This window comes from Cynoglossus semilaevis, chromosome 17 (assembly GCF_000523025.1).
Source record: "Cynoglossus semilaevis isolate Cse_v1.0 chromosome 17, Cse_v1.0, whole genome shotgun sequence".
NCBI lineage: Eukaryota > Metazoa > Chordata > Actinopteri > Pleuronectiformes > Cynoglossidae > Cynoglossus > Cynoglossus semilaevis.
This window is the reverse complement of record NC_024323.1, coordinates 12,811,323-12,815,573: the sequence shown is the minus strand read 5'-3', so window position 1 is coordinate 12,815,573 and position 4,251 is coordinate 12,811,323. Positions and strand designations below refer to the sequence as shown.

Below are 4,251 nucleotides of genomic sequence, written 5' to 3'. Positions count from 1 at the left end.
GGGGGCAGATCAGTCTGATGATGATGGGCGCGGCAGTGGGATGACTCATATTTGGCGTTGCCTAGCTACAGCCAGCAGTTGTTTTCTTTAGACCCCGACCGTGAGTACAGTGTGAACGTCTGGATTTCATTGAAAGAGCACGGCATTGTGGGGGCGGCACGAATGTAGGGGGCGGCTCTGAGCAGGAAACAAAACAAAAACAACTCCATAGAAGAAGAAAACAAAACAAAAACATGTAGAAAAGTCAGCAACAGGAGGTGATAAAAAAAAGAAAACAAACCAAAGTGGAGCGGAGCTCCGGGGGCTGAGGAAGTGAATCAAAGAATGAAAACCTGTGGCCGGTAACCACGGCAACCAGCCGACCAGGCTGCTCCAGATATGAGGAATTCATTCTTGAAATGAATGTAAACGCTGGCTGGGTTTTCACCGCTGACTCACGGCCGTGGAATCACAGAGTACAGTGTACCACAGTACATCTGACACGCAGTACTGCAGTACTGCAGTACTCCGCTCCAGTCCTGTCATAGTACTGACGGGCGGCCAACGCGCACACATGCGATTGTTTAGGCAGAAGTTCTGTTAGCTGCACACATTAGTCACATTCTACCGTCTGCTAATTTCATTCTGATTGCTCATCACTCAGGGTTAGCGTCTGTCTGTCGTCGACCGTCTGAGCCAAACGATTCACGTTCAATCATTTATATTTTCTGTAACAAAAACAGCAAATATTTGCTCGTTCACTTAAAGTGTTTAAACAAATGTTCAAAATATTTATTTTAAATATTGTGATGCAAAATTAGAAATTTTTAAAAATGTTTTATCTTATTTTATTTGATCAAAATCGAGCGTCTAAATGTAGACACCTACAGGTGTCAGTGTGCAATAACATCAGATTAAAAATGTGTCTTCTAATCGCAAAAAACATGACTAGGACTGTATGTTAGCAAGCTGAACACACGCCTCTCTTCTCTCTCCCCCGTTTGTCTCCCCCGCCCACTCACCCTTCTCTACGTCTTTGTACAGTTTAGCATCCATGCTAACAGCCAAACAACATGATGTCGTTGTCTTCGTTGACTCACGATGAAGAAGCCGTCAGCGTTCACTCACTGTTCCTGAAAAACAAAACTGAAACTCTGTCAAAGTGTCACCCCCCCCCCCCCCCCCCCCCCGTGCAGAAAGGATGTAGATTTACACACACACACACACACACACACACTTCCGGTCAGACAGTCCCTGTCAAACTGACCGTCCATGACTGTAGACGGATGAATGTCGTGAACGACTTCACTGAAGTTCAGACCAGAACTGGTTCCACCAACAGTCATGACTGAAACTCTATGAAAATACATTAAAAACAGGTGAGAAACACTGCCCTCTACCTGCTGACATTTGTCCTTCTGCTCCAGCAACATACAGAAACAAAGTTTTCTTTATGTATTTCTCAATTTACATTAATGATTAATGAAATTCTTAATCCGTGGACAGCCCCAATATATATATATATATATGTATGTACGCACACATATATATGTGTATATATATTGTAAATATATAAATATATATAATAGGGCTGCCAATGGATTAAAAATCTCATTAATCATGATTGAAATTCTTAATCCATTGACAGCCCTATTATATATATATATATATATTTACATACATACTTACGCATATATGTGTATACATATATATAAATATATAAAATGGATTAAGAATTTCAATCCTGTTTAGCAGGATTGATATATTATTCCTATAGTATCGCACAGGTGGAGGGTGTGTGACGTTTCTGTCTCAGGAATGACAAACACACACACACATCTGCTCTGTACCTGCAGGATCGGTTCTAAGGAACACGGTTCTAAGGAACACGGTTCTAAGGAACACGGTTCTAAGGAACACGACTAAACCCTCTCTGTCAGAGTCAGTCAGCTTTTGTTAGAAGAGTTTAGAAATCCCTGGGCAGGGTGCGACATTGTGTAACACACACACACACACACTCACACACACACACAGATACTTTACTGTTGTGTAAAGCAGCGGCGGCTCTGGCTGCGGTCGGCCTCACTCCTCTGGCATGCAGCGGCCGCTCCGCGGGCTCCCAGTTTCACGCAGCGGTGCGGAGACGCGGCCCTCGCTCCGGCTCCTCGTAAACACCTTCATTAAGAGATTAGTCAAGCAGAAACAGCAGCCCCTCCTGGCCACCGCCGCCACCGCAGCCTTGTTGTTCCTCTGTTTACACCCCGTTTATGTCGCCCACATTTGGCTGATGCTGTTCTCCCCCCCCGCCTGTGTCAGAGCGATGAATGTCTGACAACACCAAATTAAACAGAGATTAATTAGGACTGGGAGTGTCCCGCAGGACGGAGACGGAGACGCACTGACGGAACGAGTTGGACGGTTCACACCACCAGGTTAACAAGTTAAAAAAAAACCATGACATTTTTAGAAAGAAATTATTTTTAGAATATTATTTAAATTGGTTTTTAATTATAATTTTTAATTTTAAGAATTTTCCAACGACCGTATTTTCTGGACTATAAGTCGCGCTAGCCAAAAAAAATGCAAAATGAAGAAGAAAGAAAAGAAAAAGTCAAACCAGTGCCCTCTAGTGGCTGTCAGTGTGAAAATAACAAACATGTGAAATTATATATTTTAATATACTAGGTTTGCGACTTATACTCGCATCTGAGTATGAGTCGCAAACCTAACCTGACCTAGCCGTCACTGTAGTCAAGTTTTTACGATGTTTTCTTAACACAGGATCATAAATACTGCAGTGGTGACTGATAGGATCTGCACCTCAGAGGGTTTGGAGTTTGATTCCCCCGAGTCCCAAATCCCAGTGTAGAAAAACATAAAACGTTTCCGAATCCCTCGTTGGTCCAACTCTGTATTGACCTCGATGACGGGAAGTGATTCTTCTCGTTGTCGTTTTTCCAACATGACTCAGTCGGGCTGCTGACCAATCGCTGCTGATGATTCTTTGGCCCACGCTCCTCCAGGTTTAATGGATCTCAGTAGCATGATGAGCATCTGGGTTTCAGACCATCAACCACGTTTATTCTCTCTGTTCCCACACACACAGCGGCAGTGACAGGCGCTCCAGGAGCCAAGGCTGAAGTTCGGGATTCGAACCAACATATTAAAACGACAAGCCACCAGTTGACGGACTTTAATGACCGTGACTAACAATACTGTAAGGCAGGAGCATGGCAAGGCACTGTCGGGATTCAAACCCAGGACCTCCCGTTTGCGAGAGAATTTGAAAAATATACTTGAAAAAAAAGAAAATGCAAATGTATGCGTACACCTGCCTAAGACTTTTGCACTCTGCGTTCTCCGCAGAGAGGAATGACGGAATGTTGACGAGCGCTCACTGCTGTCGAAATGTGTTTGCGTAAAACAAATGTTAGGATTCTCAAGCAGATTCCGTTCTGCCTTCAAACCTCGTTACGGTTCCACAGGGAGCTGCACCGAACAGCCAACCGCCCCGAGGTGGCCCAACCTGAGGAACCCTCGTAAGGAGCCGTCATTAACATCTGGCAGGTCAAACAATGTGGCGTCTGTTTCTTCCTCCGTGACTCTGGTTTTTCCAGTACCTATCAGCAGTGGCAGCCTGACAAAAGCCTGATTGTTGAGCGAGCCCTCCCATTGGTCCACCACGGCAGTTGTGCACACATGTGATTTGTCAACATGTGTTGTAGCTGCGGCTCCACCCGCAGGCTCATAAAGTAACGCCACCTACTGAGTTTGACTGTGAGAACAGACGGCGGCTGCCTCACACTGTTTCCTGTTTTGTTTTTCTTTTTTTTTTTTAATAAATAAAACCAAAAAGTCGAGTCAAGTTTTTTTTTTTTTCGTTTTTTTTTTATTGCACAACTACAGAACAAACGACATTTGTTGAACTCACTGCAGTAGGAGTGCCACAGGAGCCTGAAGGGCTCACTACAAACCCCAGATTACCTCACCTGTAAGGTGAGGGGGGGGGCAGGGCCGGGGGGGGCACGCCCAGAATAGAATCAGGTTGAACCGCATTCTCTGTTCTCACATCAATTTTTTTTTTTTTTATTATTCTCTGTCTCTGTCTTTGTGTTTTTCTGCGACGAAACACTTTTCAAACCGACTGAAACGCGTGGGATCTCAAACCTGATTGGTCCTGGTCCGATGAACACATCCACGGCTCCTGCTCACACGGAGGGAGTTGTCCGTCAACTGGGGTGGAGTCGTGCGTTCGTGAATGTCAATGAAGAG

General features: G+C 44.7%; 1 protein-coding gene across 1 annotated transcript in view; it reads right to left on the bottom strand.

Moving 5' to 3' along the window:
* The window catches only part of LOC103393397 (uncharacterized), a 13,959-nt gene extending 11,457 nt beyond the window's left edge, over positions 1–2,502 (bottom strand). Inside the window, exons 1-2 of the mRNA XM_025064655.1 lie at positions 2,023–2,502; positions 1,002–1,112 (exon numbers count right to left, since the gene is read on the bottom strand). The gene's annotated coding sequence lies outside the window, so the exon portion shown is untranslated. The remainder of the gene's footprint in view (positions 1–1,001; positions 1,113–2,022) is intronic.
* Between the last annotated feature and the right edge of the window lie 1,749 nt (positions 2,503–4,251).